Genomic DNA, 10,062 nt, shown 5'->3' with positions numbered 1-10,062 from the left:
AATAGGGGAAGTTTAAAAAGGAAGCCTGGAGTTCAATTATAGCCATGCTGAGTTTGAATAAATGGAAAAACATTGCAACAAGATGAGGTATCAAGACACAAAAATGGTTCCCGATGTTAACCAGGGGCTGGGAACAGTATCCTTGCAATAGACTGGACGAAGAATATATAATATTAAAAAAACCCCTGAACCAACCAACACCAAACAACCCAATAACAACAAGAACTCTCCTCCATCCCCCAGTGGAAGACCTCTTAAACAGCCAAAGAAGTTGAATTTGAGGAACAGGAGCAAACCACTCTCCAACTATGTTTGTACTTGATACACTCCAGCTTACCATTCCAGTCTTTTCAGGCTAACAGTTCTGGCACCTGCCACATGGATATTGCACAGAGAGTAATTCAGCTTGGAAGATACCTCAGGAGGTCTCTAGTCCAAGCTCCTGCTCACAGCAGGGTTCACTCTAAGCTCTGAGCAGATTACTCAGAGCTGTACACAAGGATGGGGACCCCACAACCTTCTGGGCAACCTCTGGGCCTCCTTCCAACACTGACAAAAACCAGGACATAGAGTGCATGCCCGATTAGGGCACATGTCTAAAGATGTGTGCTCATTTTCTCTCATTTGTAGGTAACCTGTGTTGAAACGGGCTGACAGATCAAGGATGGTGAGAAATGGTCGCAGCTGTGCCCTGAGGAGCACTGCCTGCAAAATTCCAGGAGGAAGAACAGACTGGAAAGAAATGAGGGCCTAGGATGGAAGTGGAATGGAAGAATTCCTGGACTAAGTGTACACAGCACATTCAATTGGCTCAGAGGCTGGGATGGAGGTGGAAGCACAAGAGGAAGCCTGTAGTTACAGAGGTTGATGAGAAGAAAAGCAAGAGACTCAGTGAGGGGAGTGGAGCAAATGCAACACAGACAAGAAACCCTAGTGCTCCTGGCAAGGAAGAAAAGTAGAGGTGTTCAAGCTACCAGAGACAGAAAGGATAAAAGCACATCAAAGGGAGAGGGAACATGATTTTCTCATGAGATAAAATCGACCATTATATTTGGTGAGATTTTAGGTAAAAATCAAAATGGAGTCAGAAGAGAATCACAGAACATTCTGAGTTGGAAGGGACCCACAATGATCATCAAGTCCAACTACTTCAGTAAATGGCCCATACAATGATTAAACCCACAACTATGGTGGCAGAAAAACATTCTGTAGTTGCTACTGTCGGTGCAACTTAGTTCAAGGCAGCTGAGCCAGCGAGACTCATCACTGCTGCAGAAGGGAGAGCAGCAAACTGGTAGCGAGGAAATTGAGCATGATGAAGGATGCAAGAGCAAGGGAAGGATGTGTCTGGGATGAACCCCGCCAGGTTTCTCCTTATTGTGGGAGAAGAGCAAAGTCAGGGTCTGAAGAAGGGGTGAAAACATTTCTCAACGATTATGTGTGGATCAAGACAAGCCTGGATACAGCTGTATTCTACTCTAACCATGGACAAGTGCCAGGAACTTTCTGCTGCACAGTATGAAAACCGGGCTAACACTGATGAGGGGAAAGCAGCTGTTCTGTGAATCAGCTTAGAGCAGCACTCGTTACGGAGGTACCCTTGAACAGCATTGCTTTACTGAGCAATGCCGCGACTGCCCACTGCCACACACCCGGCTGGCCTTGGGGACGGTCCCCGCTGAAGGGGCGTGCCCGGGGCGTGTCCGCGGGGGTGGGCGGGGCACGGGCGGCGGCTCCGGTGGGAGCGGGCGGAGGGGCTGTGGCTGCGGGAGCGCGCCCGCCCCCCGGCCCGGCATCGCCTGTTGCTGCGCCGCTCCTCGCTGGTAACTATGCTCTGCAATTGTGGTTCTAGATGGAGGAGGTGGTCATGGTGGTCCTTGGCAGCATTGTTATTATTATTATAATCATTACCGTTATTATTGTTGTTGTTATTGCTATTATATTATATTATTATTATTATTATTATTATTTCCTCCTCGGTGCTCACGAAAAAAAGATTAAAGTTAAAATTACGCGGACTCCCCTGGGAGCAGTTACCGCTCTCTCGGGGTAGGGGGGGCGGTGGGGACCGGGGGAGCGGTGCGGGAGTGCCGGGATGAGCGTGCCGGCTGCGGGGAGCGGGGCGGGAGTGCCGGGATGAGCGTGCCGGCTGCGGGGAGCGGGGCCCGGCCGGGGCTGCGGGGCGGCTGAGGCGGCGGGCGCGGTGCGGAGCGGTGCCCGGGAGCGGGCAGCATCGGAGCGGGGGAAGCGGGGCTGTGCTGTCGGTGTCACACTCTGCCCCAGCACAGCCGTGCCGCTGACTCTGCTGGATGGGGTAGCAGGTGTAAAGCTGGTGCTTCTTCGTGCAAACCGGGTCGAGCTGAGCCAAACCTTTTCCAATTAATCTCGGCAATATAATTACTTTGAGAAATAGGCCCGGCACCGCAGTCCTGATTCAAGTAAGCCCCATTTGATCCAGTGTGATAGAAATTTTATCTGGGTACAAAGTCCTCTGAGAGTGACTTACAAATACGGGGTAGGGCAGAAAGAGAGACTGGAGAGGGCAGGGGTGGGGGTGGGATTCTGAAGTGGAGGCAGTTTTAGCATCTCTGATAGCTGAAAATGTTCTCTTGAGGTTGCATTTAGGGACTGATGACTACTCTGCATCTGTGTTCTGTGAACACTGACCACCCAGCATAGTTTTCTCTGTCAAAAACTGCTTAGCTGATACATTTAATCTTAGTATTTATTTTTTAAATTAGTTTTTGTCCACAGGGTCCCACTAAAGACAACTTGTTTATAGCTGTAATAGTTTTGAAAATTTCTGAAGGGCACTTCCTGTGCCTCACTATGGAAATGAAGAAGCTGGTTTGCATGTTGCAGATGACTCTGCTGTTTGTCTCCTGCCTGCAAGGTTAGCGTTTCCCTACCAGGCTGGCAGCAATCAATTTCCCTCTATTTCTTCTGCTTCTCTTCTTCTTTTGCACTTATTCCACTGAATAAAGTGAGTGGAGTAGGCTGAGGGAAAAATTTGGATGTCTTTCCTCAAAAGAAGCTACATAAATGAAATTAAAGGTATGTCTGCAACATGCATAATAGAGGGATTATTTAACACACCAAAGCATTTATATTTTTCTTTATGTAATCGTCATTCAAGAATCAATACAGTGCCCGAGTGATTTATTTCATCATTGGCTTTTGTGCTTAGTGGTGCAAGATTGAAAACAAAACGTCACCACAAGCAAATACACATTATCTGTGTGCCATGTGGAGCCACGGGCTCTCCCCTGCTGGGCTGTAAGCTCTTTTGGGCAGGAGTAGCAATGGTTGTGTCTGTGCTATGGAGCTGCCCTCCCCTGTGTGCTGCTTGGAGCTGGTGGGACACCTTACTGCCCACCCTGACAGCACTGTCTGTGGGAGGTGGAATGGGGGCGTTCCTGTTTGGCTTTGGGTTTGGAGGTAGGGTACAACCAGGGTGAGCATCCAAACCTGGGAGCCCAGGCACACTCCTGAGTGCCCTGGTCAGATGTAGGTGCATGCACTGAAGATGACAGCTTCAGGAAGGCCAGGAGGATACCCAAAGGATACCAAAATCCTCCTGCTGAAACATTTTGCATGTGTTCCTGCCACTGACAGTGAAATACTGGGTTGCAGACTTCCCTTGGAAGTAAATGTAGAATCGAATACAAGAGTGTGACTTGGGCTTCCTTTCCCTGAGGGACTTTGGCATCCTGTATTTTGCAAGGAGGATGAAATTTTGCTCTTATAGGGATTTCTGGCAAAACATTTCCAGGCTGCAGTGGGATTGGTTTTTTTCTCCTTTCAGATGAGAGCAATAAGGTGGCCTTTGTGTTTGCAAGATCAAAGCCTGTCTTTTTTTGTTTCAGCATAAAAGATAATTACAAGAGCTGTGCTTAAACCACCATTTCAGTCAAAAGCTTGTGTGAGTTTTCCCTGGTGGGGAAGGAGCCCTTTTCCATTTTATCTTCCAGACCCTTCCCACAGTGATGGCAGGGGCCATGACAGCAGCTGGATGATGGCACTGCCATCTGAGCAGGAGTCTGGTGTGACAAGACACATGGGAGAGTCTGTGGCCTGGTTCCCAGCAGTCTCTGTCATTGATCTCCACTGGAGATCTGTCTTGGGTGACTGGTGGGATGATGCTGCTGCCATCAGCTGCTTCCAAAGTGGCTACCTGTATTCCTCTAAGAATTGTTAGGATGTGCTATCTGTGAATGAGAAGATCAGCAATAGTGGCAGTCCAGCAATGGAGTGTGCTATACATGTTATTCTTGAGTTAGATAATGAGAGGAAACTCACATGAGACTTCCTTCACCACACTACTGCATCATGCAGTGCTTCCTGGCCATTAATGCTTTCTCTCTCACATCCCATCACCATCTCCATGATGGACCTGCAATTCCTGAATTTTCCCATGTGCAACGCGCACTTCAGGTAGACCGTGATAAAAAATAAGTCCTCAGAAGATGCTTGCCCTCTGATCATCCATTAAAAATCAGAGAAAGAAGCAGTGCTCTGACAGGGAACATGGACAGGGTTTTGTTGGGAGCACATGCTTGGAGATCAAAGGGAGAAACTCAGAGCAAAATGTCTTTTGTTCCTCTGCAGGCACATGTGTAACTTGTACTACTGCTAAATAACTGGATTTATATATTTATGTATTTATTTATTTTACAGATAACCTGTTTTTCTCAGGAAAATACAATCATTCATCTGAAACTATGGTCTCTTCCTTGTTATTAGAGAACCCACATCTCAGTTTTGAGGGGTGGATGAAATAAGTACCAATTGTAACAGTGTGGGTTACCAAAATGGGATGAATTTCACCCAGAAGCTGGGACCATGCTGCTAGTCCTCCTGCTGACCTTTAGCATTGGCAACATAGGGAGCACACAACTGGAAGATTCACAAATATGTAACAGCATTAGAAGCTGGACTTGAGGGATGGATTTCTAAATTGATTGTGGATGCTGCAAAGAAAACACACTTCTTTTCTCTCGGTATTTTGCTTTTTTCAGGCTCTCCCTGTGCTGCCTGCAGGCAGGCCGCTGACGCAGACAAGAGCTCCAACATTGGTCCCACTGCATTCAGGCTTTAAAGTCTGAGTGGGATGGGGAATATTCCCCATTGAAGCATCTGCTGCCTGTAGGTTTCCTATTTTCCTTTCTCCCTTACCTTGTAACTTGGTGACCCCAGGTATTTACAGTGCATTCATTTCCTTCTCACTTACAGGAAGACCTCTAGTCCATTTATTTCTTACGGGAAGAAAGCAGCCCACTTAATCAGCATTTTAAATAAACCTTAATTTGTATTTTAATCTGCTTTAGTCATATTTAATCTGTTTCTATTGTGAACATCCTTATAGTTTTTCCCCCCTAGGGTTTTTATCTGAATCAATATTTAACATATTTCCCTAGTTTAAAATTGATGTGTCTTTGTTGGTTTTCATTATTGAACCTTCAATACTCTTCCTTTCCTGTTGTGACATTTTAGCACTAGTAGTCCTTTATTAGATTGTGACTGTATGCCCTTGAATACTGCTGTTTCAGGGAGCCACTGAAGTTGTTTGCACGGCTTTTTCTTTAAAGAAAGTCTCAGAAGAACGACACATCTAATTTTGCTCTTGCAAGCCCTTTTCCTGCAGAAAGTGGACCACATTAGCTGGGAACACTCATAGGAATGAGCTAAGTAAGCATGCATTTACATCAGAAAAGTTTCCTTCCTCGTAGCATTGAATTTTAATGTAACCCACTGAGTATGAGGCTTGGGTAGATGAACTCCAAAGTTTCCATCCCACCTACATATACACAGTCTTTTCTTCTCAGCGTATTTCAACTGTGCACCACAAGATGGAAAAGCATAGTTAAAACTCTAGTGTCAAAATATTTGGGGGAGTTACGTGGCACCACATTTAACATTTGCATCACATTTTAATTGGCAAGTCCAAAAGCTTTTGGAAAAGGAGGTCAGCATTGTTCTGGAATTGATTTTCCCAAAGATAAAGCAGTGTAAATGCAGTGGTAAAAATACTTGTTTCAGAGACCTGAGTACTTCACAAAATGTGTTTGTTCCTCTAGACAGAAATAGCCATATTTCTTATAACAGTGGAATTTCTTTCCTCATTATAGTTCCTGTCACCGTGCTGTTATGTTGCCTAACCTTGAAATGAAAGCAGTTTTGTTAACTTTTTACAAATGTTCATTACCATGTTGGGATTGAATTGCCTATCCCTCTCAGGGCAGATAAAAACCCCCCAAAAGTTTCATTTTCTTGTGTGTACTGGTAAAAGGGAGCCAGTGTGCTGGGTAGAAGAGGAGTTGAGTGGGAAAAAAATAAACCTGAAAAAGAAGGCAGCTACTGCCTTTTTAAAAAAAATTATTTAAAAAGTTTTATATGGTCATCATTTTAGATAACAAGGAAACAAAACCCAGTGTCTGCTCTTAAGCAGAAGTTTCAAGTTGAATCACTAAAAACATACCTTAAAATAGTATCTTTAGAAGCAACTTCTTTGTTTCATGATTATGTGAAGAAACATGAGAACATTCTTTGATTTTTATATAGAAAAGGTCCTGAATGATTGACTTTAGGAAGTTGTCAATGTAATTTTTCTTTTGCTTATGGGAAAAACTCCAAAGATGAGATTTCTGTCTATATTACAGACAAATTCTTCTTTGCATTTACAAGAAAACAAATAATTTATGTCATAAATCAAAATCTCCTAATAAACTATACATCTTTTACCCTACTTTTAAATTCAAAAGCATCTGTATTAAGCATCAGCAAACTCTTCTAGCATTTTTGCCGTGTTGTTTTCTATCCAGTCCTGGTTTGCATGACATTGTGTAAAGGGATGATTTTTCTCCTCTTTCCCTCCCCATACATTTGCCATCTTTTTGTACAGGTGGGTGTCATGACTTCACTCTTCCATTTCTTCATCTGTGTATCCAGGTCAGAGTTTTCACAGTAAAACTTAGATTTCAGATTACCCAGTTTAAGACATGCAGGCATTCCAGAATCTCAGAGTGCAGCCTGGGTTAGAGAAGACAGCAAAGGAGCACAGCATAAGTGGAAATAGCTTGGATTACATTTTGCAGGCACAGTGAGGCCATTTGCCATGTTAGTGGCTTGATCAGCTTGGCTCTAATGAACAAAGTCAGAACTGTGATTAACACAGGAAGTGTGAGCAGGGACACACAACGAGCAGCAACATCAGTTCATTTTTTTTGCCTATGCATCAAAATGAAGTAGTTTGTGCAATCTTAGTTTCCCCAAACAGCTCTTTTCTTAGACCCAGCCCATCAGGAGCGGTCCTCACTGACTGCTCTGTTGGAAGACTAGGCAGAATAACTCCTGGCTCCTCTTGCCAAAAAGACCAAGAATCAGAGCAAAGTATCCCCCTCACCAGACACCCAAAGTCAAATGCCTTGTCAAGGTGTCTGGTGGGGTTGTCCCTCTAAAGAAGCCATCTCTGACTGTGGGAACAGGCTCCCCTGTACCCGGTGGGGGTACCCGAGGTGCCATCAATTGATAATCCTGGGGCCATCTGCTGCCTAGGAAGTGGTACAGTAATAACATGGAATCACATGGATAGATGATGCCAGGGGGAAATGGGACAGAAAAAGAACCACCATGCTGCTTCCTCCCTGATGAGGTGAGGTTGATGGCCACTGAATGTCTCATGCTCATGAAAGAGTGTGTCTCAGAACCATCATCAACCTTTAAAAAACTTTTCTTTGAAAAGAAACTGTCTTTGAATATGCGTGTCAGTAGGAAGCCTGGGGTTTGGGTAGTATTGGAGGTGTCAGTATGCACAGAGCATTTGGGACAAATAATTCAAAAAGTCCTGCAAGAGAAAAATACTATTTTGCACAGTTTGCTTCTTGATAATGGTAAATGTTTTACCCAATGAGGCAGTAATCAGTTTCTTTATTCTTATATTGCGAACACAGTTCTTGTATTGTCTGTTTGCCTCAGAGAGATTGCTAGGTCATAAAAGTGATACCAAAGGAGAGATACTTCCCAGAAAATGAGGAAGAGATTTATAGTCAATTAGAGAGAGAAAATGTCCTTATCAGAGCTGCCTTAGACCCACCTTCAGTCTCCTGTAAGTAACAGATAGATGACACGTTTTACTTCTGGTTTCTATCAGAAGAACGCAAAATATTTGTTAATATTAATCACATTTTTTTAAACAAAGAGTATCCTTGTCCTTCCTTCTTTTTATTTTGGGCATTCATTCAGTTCAAAAGGCAGTACAGTCTTAATGCTGTGATATACCAGTGACCCCCAGTAATTTTGTGTGAATGCTACACACATAGGTGAGAAAATAATTTTTCAAGCAAATTCAAAAGTAGCCCTTAGATGAAGACTGTCATTTTACACTGGTTTTCAGATAACCCCTGCTGCCTGCCATTGCTGCAAAGCTGTGAGTACCCAAGTATTTGCCTGTGTCTGCAGTTCTTATCTGAATCCCAGTGTCCAGACTTTATGAACATCCACTTTTGGAATTATGTGCCCAAGACAGACAAGTAGAAGGTCAGAAGAGGAACAACCATTTCAGTATTTCAAACAGTGAATCAGTATTTCAAACAGTGAGAGGTCTCTTTTGGACAAATGTTTTAGAAATATGTTTTTTGTTTTTTGTTTTTTTTTTTTTTTATGGGAGAAGTAGAATAGATAAGTCAGCAGCAGCTCAGTTGAGCTAGCTTCTTTAAGCAGACTCAAATATTTCTCAGTATCTCAGAATTTCTGCCCTACTGTGCCTTCATTGTCTACAATGCACATGTTTAAATGGGATTGTGCAACCAATGGTAACCAGAAATCCTAGTAGCTGCCAAGAGAGTTACCCCCTTAAGCTGTGACCACCATGTATCTGGCATGTATTTATCCTCTCATCCTTCCTCTCAGAGACTTTCTTGTGGTGGGATTTGAGGGCTCTCTTGTGTTGGCCCAGGTGCACAGAATCTATGCAGTGGCATTGTCCCAGAAATTTCAGACAGATTTGTGGACTAGTTTGGGTTGGAAAGGACATTTAGATATCATCTTGTTCCAACTCCCCCTGCCATGGGCGGGAACACCTTCCCCTAAACCAGGTTGCTCAAAGCCCCTCCAGCCTCACCTGGAACACTTCCAGGGGTGGGGCATTCACAGTTTCTATGGGCAACTCGTGCCAGGGCCACACCACCTTTACAGTAATTAATTTCTTCCTAATATCTACTCTAAACCCATCTTTTTTCATCTTAAAGCATACCCTCGTGAAAATTCCCTCTCCAGTTGTCTTGTAAGCCCCTTTAAGTGCTGGAAGGCTGCTAGAAAGTCTCCCTGGAGCCTTCTCTTCTCCAGGCTGAACAACCCCAATTCTTTCAGCCTGCCTTCAGGGAGAGGTGCTCCAGTCCTCCTTTGTGGCTCACCTCTGGATTTGTTCCTGCAGGTTCATGTCCTAATGTAGGGTCCCAGCTCCAGAGACGAAGTAGCACTTCAGGTGGGGTCTCATAACAGTGGAGTAGAGGGGGAGTATCACCTCCATTGATGCTTCTTTGATGCAAACCAGAAGCCTTTGCTTAAATGCCGACTTTTTTTGCAGGGCCAGGTGGGAAGACCTGTTGAAAATACGTCCTTTGCTAAAAGCTGGGGTTTGAAAGGTACCTGTGTGCTGGGAAGGGGGGCCATGAAATTTTGATGCCAGGCTGCAGAGCAGCTGGTACATGGGATCTTAGTAAATGCACAGTAATTTCTGTTTCATTCATGAGTCTACATCTCTTGCATTCACTGAAGAAACATTCCCTTGGGCATAGAGTAGCTGTAGCATCATGGTTCTCGTGCCTGCTGTCCTTACAATGCTGTGTCCAGAAATTAACTTGGCAAAGGTGTCCCTGGGCTTTAAGCAGAGAAAGCCCACAGTGCTGAAATCCTCCTGGGATATGGAAGTATGCTTACTTTTACAATTAAAGGCAACAGCTCTTCAGCAATGGAGGAAATGGAGATTGCAACATACAGCTGAGACTACTGTGCAAATGTAAACAAAAACTAAATCTAGTCCTTGCAAAGGCATCTGCAAACCCT

General features: G+C 44.3%; 1 protein-coding gene across 1 annotated transcript in view; it reads left to right on the top strand.

Annotated features, from left to right (window-relative positions):
• Positions 1 to 1,722: 1,722 nt before the first annotated feature.
• Positions 1,723 to 10,062, top strand: part of LCP1 (lymphocyte cytosolic protein 1) — a 50,946-nt gene continuing 42,606 nt past the window's right edge. The window contains exon 1 of the mRNA XM_042014171.1: positions 1,723 to 1,823. The gene's annotated coding sequence lies outside the window, so the exon portion shown is untranslated. The remainder of the gene's footprint in view (positions 1,824 to 10,062) is intronic.

The sequence above is a fragment of the Corvus kubaryi genome, unplaced genomic scaffold (genome assembly GCF_017639235.1).
Source record: "Corvus kubaryi isolate FWS band 111438036 unplaced genomic scaffold, C.kubaryi_AGA036_p1.0 split1-65, whole genome shotgun sequence".
In the NCBI taxonomy this organism is placed as follows: Eukaryota; Metazoa; Chordata; class Aves; order Passeriformes; family Corvidae; genus Corvus; species Corvus kubaryi.
Note: the sequence above shows the minus strand (reverse complement) of the source record. Positions and strands in the feature narration are given on the sequence as shown.